This window comes from Artibeus jamaicensis, unplaced genomic scaffold (assembly GCF_021234435.1).
Source record: "Artibeus jamaicensis isolate MK-2021 breed Jamaican fruit bat unplaced genomic scaffold, CSHL_Jam_final scaffold_1689, whole genome shotgun sequence".
NCBI lineage: Eukaryota > Metazoa > Chordata > Mammalia > Chiroptera > Phyllostomidae > Artibeus > Artibeus jamaicensis.
In genome coordinates, this window is record NW_026522029.1 from 12005483 (window position 1) to 12020787 (window position 15305).

Sequence of the window (15305 nt, forward strand, 5' to 3'; positions counted from 1 at the left end):
GTTTCCAAAGGAAACCCCCTCCTGAGTTCGGCTGCAGGAGACAGAGAGAAAAGGAGCGTGCACCTTTCCAGGAAGGTGACACTGAAGTGTGTCTTACAGAGCCCACAATAAATAAATACCTGTTAGTTAAATGAATGAAAGATTACACACAGATAGTGGATGTTTTAGAATCTGGATTAAAGAAAGAAAAACGCCCTGGGGGAGGAATCAGGAGAACACTACCTTACTTCAAGTGCTCAGTGCGAAGGACTTGGGGCAGGTTAACAGCAGAGACGAAGAGGAAAATTAAACAGACATTCAGAGGAGCGGCTGCTGTGTCACTGGGCGCAGTGAAGGCACGTCAAGGACCGGCCTTGAAGACTGAAGTCTGTGAAGTTGCAGGGCGGCATACAAAGATGGAAAGCTCAGTGTGGGCAGGGGTTTAAGTCCCACTCGAGTGAAAATATTCTTCAATCAGGCAGTGATTTAAGAGCCAAGGATAATCAATCCCACGGCACCCTGAATTCCCTCTTCTCCCTTAAAACCCCTGTGGCTCTAAGCCACCCAGTTCTCACGACGCGACTCATCCCCTGCCCTTCCCTCCATCACGCACATCTACAACGTTCTCTCCACCTTAACCGGGGTATCGATCAGCCCCTCGGGCTCCCTCGCTCTGGTCTTATCTCGAGTCCACCGTGAGATGGACTCCCACGGCCCCTGCACCCCAGGATTCATGCGCGTGTGTGAACTCTCCCCCTGGGGTGTGGGTTGGACCAGTCAGCGACTTGCTGCTGATGAGTATGGTGACAGTGACGAGATGTCACTCCTAAGATGAGGTTAAACACGCCGGCTTCCATCTCGTCCACCCTCCTCTCTTGCTTTCTCGCCCACAGGCTCATGGCTGCCGTGCTGTGAGCTGTCTTATGGGGGTGCCCAGGGCAAGGAGCTGGGGGATGCTCTGGACAGGAAGTGTGAGACCCTCCGTCCAGGAGGCCAACGGAAACCCAACACCGTCAACAACCATCAGTGACCTTGGAAGTGAGTTCTCCCCGAAATGAGCCCTGGCTGACACCTCGATCACCGGCGTGGGAGGGACCCTGGGCCCGAGAGCCCAGCTGGCCATGCCCGGGCTCCTGCACCCAGGCCAACTGTGAGAGGGCAGCCTGTGTTGTTCCAGCTGCTGGGTTTCTGTGGGACTTGTCGTGCAACCATAGTAACAAAGACAAGCACTCTCTACAAAGCTGTTCGACTGATCTGTGTAAAAGCAGCGTCTGAGCCTCTCCCTTCCCCATTAAAAAACCTGCTACAAGCTCCACAGCGTGAGTATTAAGGGGAAGCTCTCGACTTGGCCAATGTTTGGCCCCAGGCCCCCAACTTCACCTCCCACCCTCTGTGCGTCACACTTTAAGCTCTGAGTAGAAACGCACCTGTTCTTTACTTTCTGCTGTTCCTTCCTTTCCCACTTTGACTCGAGCGGTAAGCTCTGCCTAGAAAGTCCCTACACAGCCCTTTAATCTGATTTCTATTCCTTCTTTAACATCTCAAGTGTCACCCCTTTTAGGGCACTTTTCCTGATCCCGAACTGTCCTCAAAACTGTCTGACGTGTCCCCTTATGTCTCCATGGAAAGTCTGGAGGAAAACTGGGCGGCTGGAGGCGGGGCTCGGGGTTCTGACAGCGCCGCAGCCCCGGTCCCTCCTTCCCCCCAGGGCTGTGTAGCGGTGCCCCCCCCCCCGGCGTCCACTGTGCCGGCTGACCAGGCGAGGGCTCGCTGGTGCAGGACACTGGCAGAGAAAGACGAGGCGGGGCCGAGTCAGGTGCAAGAAAACGGCGCACAAGAACAGCTCCCCTGGAACAACTGCGTGAGGACAAGAAGAAGGTTTTTTTGCCCACGCCCCTCTCAAATTTAGCTATTTTGGTACCTCCTCTAATGTTTATCCCAAGATCTGCCAACGACACCTGGAGATGCCTGACATGGAAAACGCAATCAAATGGCAACCGTGACCCTCGGGCCACCGCTGCCACCAAACGGCTGGGACGGCTCGTCCGGCCTTCGGTCTGCACACCCACAAAACAGCGGCGTGGACTCGGCCTCTGGGCCATTGCTCCCACCTGTATGTTTCATTCAGTAAAAAAAAAACTGGTCAAACTGTGAGGAATGCTAGAGAGAGGATGTACCTGGGAATGAAAGAAAACAGACGTCGCTTGTACACAGGCGAGCACAGGCATGCACAGTCGAGTCCCCGGATGAGCTGAGCTGCCCTTGGAGAACTGATGTAGGCCCTCTCTAGTTGGGTGATCCTGCCAATGAACTTACTACGCAGCCAACACAAATCAGCAACCACTAAGCACTTCACGGTGCTCTGCTGGGCACCCGCCGCTCCAGACCCAGATGGAGCCCCGCTCCAGAGCAGAGGGCGTGGACGTCCGGAAGCAGCCTGAGGACACAGCCAGTCCATGGGAAAACCAGGACGGTACCACGGCTTTTGTCTTCAGATTCAATTCTGAAAAGTGCAAGTCCACAAAAATTCATCGTGTGCCTACCATGTGCCAGGCGTGTGGCAGGCACAGGAACAGAAGGACAAGCAACCCCAGGACCTACTTGCGAGGATTCCCTGACCCCTGGGAGAGCCCAGAGCCAGGCCCACGAGCCTCGGGCAGCACACGGTGCCTGGGACCCATCGTGTGGACCAATCAACTCACAACAGCTACGAATCATGCCTGTATCCATCCTCCTTTCTCACGAATTTATTGGCAGGCTGGTGGCTTACTTTCAAACATGCCTTTAAACATGAAGAAGTGTGGGGAGAAGGGATAAAAGAGAACACGAACTCGGCTGCGACTGAGGCATGCAGTGTGCACGGTCACGTCCCTAAAGCACACGCGTGACGGGTCCTTCTGCGAGGGACTTAAGGTGCAGCCACAGCCCAGAGCAGCCAGAGACGCACCGAGGACATTCACCAGAGAAGCCTCTGTGCCTCCATCCACACCCGGTTCAACGGGAACTGTGTGTGTGCTGCCCCCTACAGCCCACTGCTGGCACCTCCCTGCCTCCCGAAATCCCCTTTCCCACGAGGCCCTTAGGTCCCGGATTCCAGAGCCGGTGGGGAAGCTCCATGACCCGACATGGCACAATATTGGATGGCCCACCAGCAGGGGACTCACCGCTCACGTCTGCCGTGACGCCTAGAAACGTTTCCATCGAGTGATGTCAGAAGCAACCTTTTATTTCAAAGAAGTAACAGACATCATAACCAACAGGAGGAAATAATGCAGGAGGGGGGTGCTTTCTTTCGTAAGGGTCCAGTGAGGTTTGACTGATTTTGCTGCCCCAGAATATTTGGAATGGTTGCCTGTTTAGATTGGATTTTTAAAAAAATTTTATTTGATTTTATTGATTATGCCATTACAGTTCTATTTCCCCCCTTCATTCCCCTCCACCCTGCACCCCCCACCCCCACCCTTCCCCCCTTTAGTTTATGACCACGTGTCTCAAGTTCTTTAGATTCTATATTTCCCATACTATTCTTGCCCTCTCCCTATTTGCTACCTACCATCTATGCTACTTATTCTCTGTACCTTCTCCCCCCTTCTCCCCCCTTCTCCTCCTCCCACTCCCCTGTTGCTAACCCTCCATGAGATTGGATTTTAATCACACGGTTACATTCCACAGCAGCACTCATGTCACCAGAGCACAGGGAAAGGCCACACGCCTCTCCTCCACCCAGAATTTTAAAACAAGGTGAGAGTTTCAGCGGCAGGGGCCGCACCTAGGCCGTGGAGCTGCGGTCGGGGGCAGAGGGCTGCTCGCTAAATCACCCCGTGAAGTGCCATTTGGAACCAAGGTCGATTTCTGTAATAATTTCAAAGGTCACAAAAATGTAAAAGAAACCTGAATAAAACCTACTTATTTGCCTTGTAAAATTGCATTTGGCTCAGGAGTTTGTGTCCATACTTTTCTGATTAACTCTTATAAAGGGGGATCACAAAACAGACTCGAGCGCGACTCTCTCTACCCATAATGAAAGGATTCGGGGGAAAAAGACAAGCGTAGCAAATTCCAGACCGAGCTCAGACTCCGCGCGGCATCCAAACCCCAAAAATAAGCATTTGGAAACAATTAGAGGCTCGCTTCTGGTTGACCAGCTCGGTTCTAGCCGTGACGATGAAACACCGTTTTCCTAGCATCTGTAAGAAGGAGTGAGTCATTTGCTATATGGGTTTACCAGTGAAGCAGGGTAATGACTTCATTCTTCAGAAGTTGGGGTAAATCAAATTTATAATCATGTGATCATAAACATAAATGTCAATGTGAAAGCTGAAATCCTAGCAGATTAAATAAGCAAGTTACTTGTTATTCTTTATTGCCAGTAACTGCAAATGAAAATATATTCTAATCTTACTTCAAAAGCAATGTTCAGTGAGTCTCACCACCACTTTGACAGTAAATAAAAAGGGTTTACATTATGAAAACTTTTGAAGAACGTCAGCGAGGAATAATCATAATGCTTCACAATAAAAGACTTCCGTGCCGAAACTAAATATCTATTAGTAATAACTGAAACATAATTACCACTTCAACTTTTCGAGCTGGCTATGAGCTAATTCTTCCTGCACACCATCAGCGGCTCTTTCAATACACAGAGAAAGGCAGCGGCAGCACTCTGAGAGCAAGCGCATAAATCTGAAGGCCTGGTATACGTCATATGCTCCAAAATGTCCAGTGGACAAAAAAGCCAAAGATAATCGACCCCAAACGGTAACGTATTCTACGTCAGACGTGGCGGTGCAGGGAGGCTGTAAACATACGGCCGTATCTGCATCAATACGAGTGTGCTCCACGGTAGTGAGCAACTAATGTCCCATTTCCCCAGAGCTTCGTGAGCCTCACAGAGAACAGAAAGCCCAAAGCACGGGGCCGTGGTGCACCTCACAATTTACCGTGTTCCCAAAGCCTGGGGTTTAAACTGAGGCACCTCTACAGAGAACCTACTTCACTCAATAACAGGAGTCGGCAGATACCCACAAACATCCCTAGAATGTGGGGCCAAGGTCATGGAAAGGTCGCCCTCTTCCTGAACCTTCTGGAACTCAGTTATAACACTTAATGCTTCTGGTCTTTAAACCAAAAGCATTAGTAAATAATGTCAAATGAGTAAATAATTAGTAACATCTTTGATTAGGCAACACTTAGTAATTTTTAAAGTGCTTTCATAATTGTTTCCTAATTTCACCCTCCCCACAACCTTAGTTAACCTTAGCAAGCGCTGGAGTCACAGATGGAGGCAAGATCGAGGCAAGATCACAGGGGATGGTTGAGGCCGACCCCCTTTTACAGAAGAGGAAACCTGAGCTCTCGGAGGGCAGAGCGCTGTGCCGGTTGCTGCAGGCTGGGAAGGGGTGCCGCCGGGGTCCCCATCCCGAGGCACAAGCTCCCTGCCCTCCACGGGGGCTTCTCATCTCAACTGAGTCCTCTGGAGCCAGAGATCACGCCGCATTCTTTTTATTCCTCGTGCCCAGCACAGGGCCTGGAATAGAACGAGCCCCTGACACGTCTCCTGAATGTATAATCCACTTTAAGATTTCAAACACTAGTGGAAGATTATTAAAATATACTACAGCTCTTGCTGGACATGACTTTCAACCCCGCACAGTAATATATGGCTAAATGGCAAAAGGATCTTATCCTCTGTGCAAGCAGGTACGAGTGAGGAAGAATTATATGTTCTTGGGCAGCAGCAAGCAGTGCTCCCAATTCCGGGTGCGCAATTTATTATCTGAACGAAAGCTCTTTCTGCATTCCCATGCGTGAGACACTGACATCATGCCAGCAATCTAAGTAAGAAAAATGAAGTGATTGCATATGCACCCATGAAGAGCCACGGGGCAGACAGAGGAGGAAATGAGTGGGACTCGCGCTGACACACTGCTGGGGAGGAAGAATGGAAGGGGACAATGGGAGCCCCACAGGGGCGCAGAGTTCTGACAGCAGACCCGGCTGGAAGGCTAGTTATTATTCGTGCTTTGAGGAAACCTCCATTTCAAAAAGTACCCAAGTGAAGAAACAGGGCTTTGTTCACAAAAAAACTGTTGGGACTCAAGAAAATTACCAAAATTGAATTATTATCTGGCAGGCTGCTGTGACCACAAGCTGTAGTTTCTCCACTGGTCAATGTTGACCTAAAACTCCAAACTCTGGGTTACTTTTCTCTGATTGTTTTTCTACTCTGTATTTCCTTTATCTACTCCAATCTTTATTTCCTTCCTTCTGATGACTTTGAGTTGTTTGTTCCTTTTTTCTTAGTTTCTTAAGATATAAGATTAGGTTGTTGTTTGAGACCGTTATTCCTTTCTCTTTCTTCCTTTTTTCTTTTTTGTGAGAATTTTGATGAGTTTATCTGAGCCAAAACTGACAACTGCCAGGAAGCAAGATTTCAAATGCTCCTTTAAAAAAATGCAGGCACGTATTACTATGAACTTTCCTCTTAGTACAGCTTTCACTGCATCCCATGCATTTCGTATGTCTGTCTTTGTTCTCACTTGCCTCTAGATATTTTCTAAATTCCTTTGCAACTGCTTCATGACCCAGTGGGTGTTAAAGTGTGCCATTTAATTTCCACGTATTTTTGGATTTCTGTGTTTTCCTTCTACTATTGATTTCTAGTTTCACTCCAATTGTGGTCCCCAGAGATACTTTGTACGATTTCAATGTTCTAAAATGCGTTAGGACTTCCTCTGTGACCTGGCATGTAGTCCTTCTGGGAGAATAGTCCCTGTGTGCTGGGGAAGGATGTTTATTCTGCTGCTGTTGGGCGGACGGCTCTGTTAGGCCCACTGGCCTTAGTGTCGTTCAAGTCTCCCTTTCCTTACTGATCCTCTATTTGACTGATTTCCTGGTTGCTCTACACATAATTGACTGAACCTCCTACTATTACTGGGTGGCTTTTCTGTTTCTTCCTTTCTGTCAGTGTTTGCTTCATAAATTTGGGTGTTCTAACGTTAGATGAGTGTATAGTCATAATTACTATATATTTGTAAAGGCCAATGAAAGGTGAGTTCATCTTTTTATCCTTATGCAATGCCCCTTATGTCTCACGGGGCAGCTTTTGTCTGAGTATGGCCACTGCGGCTCTCTTTAGGACCCTGTTCGTGTGGGATGCTTTTTCCACCCTTTCACTTTCAATCTACGTGACCCCTTAGATAAAGCGCATCTCTCACAGAGAGGATAAAGCCGGATCTTAATTATTTAAATCCATTCAGCCAGTCTGTCTTTTAATTAGTGCTTTTAATCCATTTATATGTAATTACTCATGTGAAAGGACTTACTGTTGCCATTTCGTTAACTATTTTCTGTATGTTGTGGCTTTTTGTGTCTCTCTCTCCCCCCTTGCTGTGTTCCTTTGTGTTTCACTGGTTTTTTTTAATAGTGACATGTTTTGATTCCTTTCTAGTTCCCCTTTGCATGTATTCTAAAAACATTTTCTTTGTAGCTATCATTGATGTAACAAGTTGCTTTTCTCTTGCTGCTTTCAAGATTCTCACTTTATATTTGATTTTTAACAGTTAGGATGTGACTCAATGTAGGTCTCCTTATGTTATCTTAGTTGAAGTTCTTTAGTTTCTTAAATTTGTTTATCCACTTTTTCTTCTTCAATTTGAGAAAGTTTTGGCCACTGTTTTTCAAATAGGTTCGCTGCCCCCTTCTTGGTTTCTTTGCTTTCTGGAACTCCCATAATGCGTATGCTGTTCTGCTTGTCCATAAACACCTCAGAGTCTCTTCTCCTTGCTATCTTCCTTTTCTCCTCTGCCTCAGTAGTTCTGTACGCCCTGCATTCAAATGCAGTGATGCTTCTGCCTGATCAAATCTGCTGTTCAGTCCCTCCAGGAAATTTTGCAACCCAGGTATTATTATTATTCTTCGGTTCCAGAATTTGTTTGGCTCTCAATAGTTTCTATCTCCGTTGCTATTCTCATTTTGTTCATGCATCATTCTGACTTTGTTCAGTGTCTGTGCTGTCTTTTGATTAATTGCACATCCTTAGGATGGTAATTCTGAATTCTTTATCTGGCTATTTATATGTCTCCTTTTGGTAGGTTTGGTTTCTGGAGATCAAATCATCACCTTTAAGTGGGTTATAGTTGGCTGTTTCTTTGTATTTCGTCTTTTTTATTGTTCGGATTCCAGGATCTGAGGCATCGGCCACCACTCCGGACTCTGTGGTCTGGTTTCATACAGGGACGTCTTTCTACCCAGCCTGGCTGGGGACTCTGAAGACCTCTCGAGTCTTGCCCAGGAACGTGTGCTTTCCGGGCCTGGGACCGTGGTCTGCAGTCTTGAAAGGGTTGCTGGCTTCCACTAGCAGCTCTTACTGGCATCTGCAGCAAAGCACAGTGCGGGGACGCCACCTACTGTTTGGCTGTAGTACTGCCAGCTCGAGTGCGTGGTTGATGTCTTTGTTCTCAGGGCAGCCGAACTGCCTCCTGCCAGGTCAGGGCGGCAGGTCCTCAAACAAGGTGTTGTCGCTCACTGTCATTTCGTTGTAACGCTGATGAGATACTGTAGAAACTTAACCCTGGTGTGTATCAGTCAGCCTGTGGTAAACAGCTGGTTTCATCACACATGCTTCTGCTCTGAGTGGCAGTTTGTGATAACCTGTCGACACGGGGAAGGGAGGCAGACTTGCTGTGCTTGGATACGGCAAGACCGATGCACTGGTCTCGCAGGCAGGCCCACGTCCTCTCCCCGCCCAGGAAGAAGGAGACAGGAGCCAGGGTGGGAGTCACCACCACGGGAGAGTGGGACATGCCATGTGTTTCCTATCACACGTTTGGCTCTCCACCAACCTGGAGTGCGAACACCGTTTGTTACCTGGTTTCTGCACGTCTCACGGAGGCAGGCTGTCAGTCGGCCGTGCCAGTCTGTCTCCACGGGAGGAAGAGGGGCTTCCCATTCTGCCCCCGGCCGGTGCCGCCCTTCACTGGTTCTGCAGGACGGCACACGACTCCCTGGGACCGGATGCTGGCCTTCTTTCCAACCGCAATGAATGAGGCCGCGAGGAATGGCCTTATTTACACACCCTCTTGTGTTTTTGCCATTTTGTCCTTAGGCTACATTCGCAGAAGAGGCGTTGTTCAATCAAAGTAAACGCACATTTATGTGAGATGCTGTCAAAGTTCTCTATCAAAGTAAACGCGCATTTATGTGAGATGCTGTCAAAGTTCTCTATCAAAGTAAACGCACATTTATGTGAGATGCTGTCAAAGTTCTCTATCAAAGTAAACGCACATTTATGTGAGATGCTGTCAAAGTTCTCTCCACCCCGACAGGGCCCTTCTCATTTCTGTGAGCAACGCACAGGAGTTCGTACTTTACCAACAGTGTCCAGAAGTTTCCATATTTTATTTCTGGACTGTTGCTACTGAAACCACATCGTCTCTTTAATTATATCCTTCAACTGAATGTTGTCTATTTACAAAAGGGTAGTATTCATTGTGAACACCCATTTTATACCTGTAACTTGACTAAATTACTTGTCATAGTTTTCCCATGGGCTTTACAGAAACACAATCATATATTTTACATAAAAGAATAACCTCTCCTTTCCCATTTTCAAACCTCAGCGACTTTCTCTTCTCCGGTGTTACTGGCGAACGGTCACTAATACATTCACTGCATCTGCTCTGTCCCCTCTAACATTTCTGAGCCCACTTTCCAGGCTTTCTTCCCTGGGACGCTTGGTCTGAACCACCGAGCACACAGAATGACCACAGAGACTGTCTCTCAGGCCCCCAAGGACAGTACGTAACCAGTGCTCTCTCTGTGTGTAGGGGAGAAGTTAATAATTCATATAAACGGATGCGGTTGCCTTCAAAGGGCCGAATGTAATTTCAACTCCTTGACTGTTAAGGAGCAGTTACGTGTATCCAGTCCTAACGTTATTTCGGCCCTTTGAAGGGAACTGCGAGGCTGATGTGGCCCCCGGTGACAATGAGTGTGACACCTTGCCTTAGGGTGTGCTCTCCCAGAATGCTGTTTGAGAAGGGTACTAGACTCAACCGTATGTGTAAATGCGGCACGATGGTTTTATCTATGCTTGAAAAATAAAATTACTGGACAAAAATGTTCCCACCACGGATAGAGACACAGGCACCAAGTTACAATCTCGGGAAACCGTCTTCATTTATCTCAGCCCCCGAAAGTATACTTCGTAAGTTGCAACTACTTGAAAAGCTAACCACAAAGGAAATTTTCAGACACCACCCAAAACCATTTTTGAAAAAAGTATCTCTCTGTAATTTCTTATGCATGATACGGTAGCTTCTTACATGTTTTAAAAAGTGCTTACGTTTTACTTAATATAGGCCACAAAGAATTATCTAGTTGACTACAGAGTCAACAAGATTTGTCCACATCAGTGCCGGGCCCAAATCCTGTGCCGGTGAACAAGGCCGATCACCTGTGGTTCAGAATTTCAAACTGACTGTTTTTGTCTCTACACTTTCTTTGCATCTCCTGCCTCTACTGGTGACCTTGGCTGTCATTTCAAAAGCCTAGTGCCCTTGTTTGCCTCTAAAAGTGGATCTATTTTCTCTTCAATATGACAAGAAATATATTATTCAAAAAGTTTTCCCCCTAACAAAGGGAAACTTTCCTGTTCTCTGCATTAGCAAACGCGTGTGGTAGAAATGCACACAGCACCTACAACGGTGAGTGGTGAGGTGCAGAAAACCGACTGAAAAGGACATTCCTGTAAAACTTAAACACCGCACCAGTAACGCAGCTCGTTCCTGCATTCTGTCTATGCATTTCTCCCATCATGCTCAGGTACCCCTTTGATTTAAGTCAATCAGAAATCAAGCTGCCGGTCTAGGGAAAGGGCAGCGCTTTAAAAATCGCAGTGAAATTCAAAGCTACAACAAATTGCTCAGAGGTCTGCCCTCTAACTTATGCATCTGCTTTCCACTCCAGTTCAGCGACTGATGGGAAAAGGGGGCAAGACCATTGCCCCCTTTAGAGATCTCTAACAAGAGGATGTGTTTCCAGAAAAGGAGAATCACGCTCTCATCGGTGCTCAATCTGCTGCTTTTCCTGGGGAAGCAAAATTCTCCACAGTGGAACCCAGTGTTACCCAGCAATTTACATCACCATTTGTTAGAGAATGTGGAGAGGAAAACTGCCCTTTTCTAAGAAATCACTTTCACTGAGAAAGTGAAAGTGGGAGGTCGGCGGGCAGCCGAGAGGGGGAGACGTCTCCTTCCACTGCACATTCTCAGTTGAGAACATTTAACTCCGAACAATGCAGAAAGGGGCCCATTACTTCTCCTGCTCGGGATGAATCGCTAATGCATATACAAATTAAGGGTAAGGGGAAATTACCCCTTTACCCTCTGTTTTGTTGTGTCCGTAAGCACGTTCATCTATTATTTCCTAAAATCAGCTTTGGATTTGAAAAACGGCTCACAGTGATTCTGAGACTGTTTTGTTATCACGTGACCATTTCAGAAAAGGAGTTTGCTTTCCAACAGTAAAACAGACGACTGGAATGTCTTTATTTCGCACTTTGAAGCTTACGTTGTTCTTTATTGCGCGCCATTAAAAAAAAAAAACAACAAACTTTCTGAAGGCCAAGTTGGAAACGCTTGTTTGCCTTGAAGACTTTAGAAAAGAGCATCATTTTAAAACTACGCCACCCAGAGAGACCCAGGCAACATTCGGGGATGAACAAACACAAACAGAGAGTACGTTGTGTGTCCACACGTGCACACTTACACCACGACACACACACACATTGCGTGTATTTTCCCTCCTACACAGAGAAAGCCACACTTCACGAGGACAAATCATTCTGAAGTGTCGCCCTGTAGCTGCTGCCACTTATTGTCATCGATTAAGACCTTGCCAGCTAAGAAATCATCTCGAAACTTTAAAATAATAACTGTACTATCGTTTGCCTGGAACCTGCGAACACTCGAATGCTGACCGAGCTCCATGACCAGCAGAAATTTAACAGTGAAAAGAGAAAGCCTAAAAACGACCGCACAGGAACACAGCTGCCAGCGCTCACGTGATCCCGCGTGGTCGTCCTGGCTTTTCTTTCTTTATCTCTTTCCACTTCTCGTCATTTTCCGAGCGTCCTACACTGACTATAAGTTTACAATCAGAAAAAGATAAAAAAGGTTTCTTACTCAGAATATATGTAATACAAGCAAAAAATACCATTAAAAATAGGCTCAGAATAAAAGAAAAAAGCCCCCCAAAAATGCCCGCAAAAATAGCAACATCGTTCTCTGGGCCAGTGCAACTAGAGGTAATTTTTTTTCCTTATCCTTTTCTACACTATGCCAAGTTCCTTTGTCAGCACAGTTATTTCCATGTATTTTTAAAAATTACTGTTCAACATGCGATGCTCATGAAATCCTCAGTCTCCTTCCTGGCGGCCACATCCGGTCCATGCCCCACCTGGAAGCTGGCTGTCCCCAGGACACTGTCCCCACAGCACTGTGAGGGAGGCCCTTTCCCCTCCCACGGGCGCCTCCTGGAGCTGCCGCCCAGGTGGCCGTCATTGCCCCTCACGACCACCCCCAGATCACTGGTCTGCTTCTTCCAGGCGCACGGCTCCTCCCAGGCCCAGGCCACGGGACACCCTGCCCCATCCTGATCACCAGTGGGACGTTTCTGGCTGGCTCCCCTCTGGTCACTGAAGAGTTTGGCAAAGGACCTGTCTCTCCACCGCTGCCTTTCTGGTGACTCTGAATGTGACTGTCCACGTGGACAATGCACCCGACACCCGGCCTCTGGGTGATGATGGCCTGTCCTGGATCCCAGCCCGGGCTCACGCCTCCGACCTTCCGACCTCAAAGCCAAGTGCGGGACTCTGCACGTCTCCCAGAACTCCAACCCACTAACCCCATCACGTTGGGTTTCTTGTTCGTCTTTAGCATCTATCACTTCCTTTAATTTCCCACCACTCTAACTCCTGCCTTGCCACTTTCTCGCTGCCATCACTCACCCGACAAACCCCAGACCTGTTCAGGGCAACTCGCTGTCTGTTCTACACTCCACCCAGGAGCCAAACGAGACCAGAGAAGAACAGACAAGCGCGCCAGCTGTTCTCGCTTTGAACTCAGGACCACGGACTTCAAAGGGGGCTCGTGGCGCTGCCAGGCAGGCGTGCTGCTGGCTTTACAGCAGAGGGCCCCACGGTGGTCCCCCGCTCTGCCCCGGACCCGCTCCAGCCCACGGCCACCGGACGAGGCCTTCACGGCCTCCACTCCCCGGGCGCACCCCGCCCCCCACGTCAACGGCGCCGTCCCACGGTGCCCACTCTGTGCGAGGCCAACAGCAGCCTGGGCTTCTCTCTCCCACCCTGAGCCACTGCAATGGGAGGTCTGCCTCTCACCACCCTGGGCACCAGGTCTACTTGATAAACTCGTGTTGAAAATGATTTGTGCAGTTTTTACTGTGTTCTGTTTCAGTAAAAAAGCTTCCTCTGTGAGTGTGGGTATGTATACTTGTGGAATCACTAAACGGGAGTGGAACTAAGGAATCCTGTTTGGAATCAGAGAAAGTAATTCTCTGAGGTTGACAAAACACTAGTTTATTTTGATTCAGCTCTAAATGCACCAGCTTTTGGCCTGGTAGAGTTGGGTGGGGACTAGACAACCACAGAAAACCAGCTGGCCCCCAGGGAGCGTGGGGAGACGGGCTATGCCGACCCAGGAGAAAACACCGTGGGTGGGAGCAGCATCGGGGCCCCGCAGCCTGGACCCCGTGGGCGTGAGAGGGACCCCAGAGTGAGCACACCTCACCCGGGACACAGGAGCCCTGAGCAGAGCCAAGTCCAGGCAGCGCGTGTGCTTTCAGGGACCTGGGAGTGACTGACTGTGGCCGGGAACAGAACACATGCTGCCAAGGACGAGAGAGGGACCAACGAGGTGGACGGTGACCACGTGGAGCCCCACTAAGGGGAGCAGACTTTACCCCGAGGGTAAGAAAGACCCCCGGAGGGATCTACTGAGATGTTTTTCTGAGGCCCACACTCCTCGTTAGGGAAAGATGGCTTTGGCCCCAGTATGGAGAAGAGTCTGGGGGACGCCTCCTCTTCCCGGCGACCCAGGGCAGGAGAGTTAGGGGACCGGTGCGGACAGAGCAAGTGCATGTCAAGATCCTTCCTGAGAAGTATGAGGAGCAGCTAAGGATTCCAGGATGGAACTCGATCAGCTAAGCAGTGAGCGCGCAAGTGGAGGGGTACACTCGCCCGTCACCCACGATGAGGGGTTACTTCCACGGACCGCGTGGCACTTAGCTGGACTTTCAGTGAGGCATAGTGAGACTCCCAGGGACAAAGAACAGGCAGGCCGAGCTTTCTAAAGGCTTTACAGAGCTGCTCCCCAGTGCAGATGAGGGAGAGAAAATTTGAAATTAATCTCCACGTGTAGAAGCTATAGCCTACCTTTAAGCAAAAACTTAAAATTCTGCTTTTATGACAAGTTACAAAAAATTAATTATGAGTAATGAGAATTTCATGATAATGTATTCAGTCTATTCTATCAAACTATAAGCTATAAAAATCATGATAGTCTGTCCACGAGAAGGTCTAGTCATCATTACGAAGAAATTTTTATTAACAGTATAACTGTATTAATAAATAAAGCAATCCAATTCAAGGCATATCTTTATATATAATTCGAGAGATAGAACTAAAATAAATTTAAGAGATAATAACTATACACACTGGCACCACAAAAAGCAACAGAGAACTAAAAAAGCTAAAAGACAGATCCTTCCTCGGGAAGGTACCACCCGGACAGGGAGACAGACCCAAGGGTGGACGGGCAGACAGACCCAAGTGTGGACGGGGAGACAGACCCAAGTGTGGACGGGCAGACAGACCCAAGTGTGGACGGGCAGACAGACCCAAGTGTGGACGGGGAGAGAAATGCAAGTGTGGACGGGGAGACAGACCCAAGTGTGGACGGGCAGACAGACCCAAGTGTGGACGGGGAGACAGACCCAAGTGTGGACGGGCAGACAGACCCAAGTGTGGACGGGCAGACAGACCCAAGGGATGGGCAGACAGACCCAAGTGGACGAAACCCAAGTGTGGACGGGCAGACAGACCCAAGTGTGGACGGGCAGACAGACCCAAGTGTGGACGGGGAGACAGACCCAAGTGTGACGGGCAGACAGACCCAAGTGTGGACGGGCAGACAGACCCAAGTGTGGACGGGCAGACAGACCCAAGTGTGGACGGGCAGACAGACCCAAGTGTGGACGGGCAGACAGACCCAAGTGTGGACGGGGAGACAGACCCAAGTGTGGACGGG

General features: G+C 48.7%; 1 protein-coding gene across 3 annotated transcripts in view; it reads right to left on the reverse strand.

The window, feature by feature from the left end:
* The window catches only part of SLC30A7 (solute carrier family 30 member 7), a 53031-nt gene that overhangs the window by 17837 nt on the left and 19889 nt on the right, over window positions 1-15305 (reverse strand). The window lies entirely within an intron of this gene.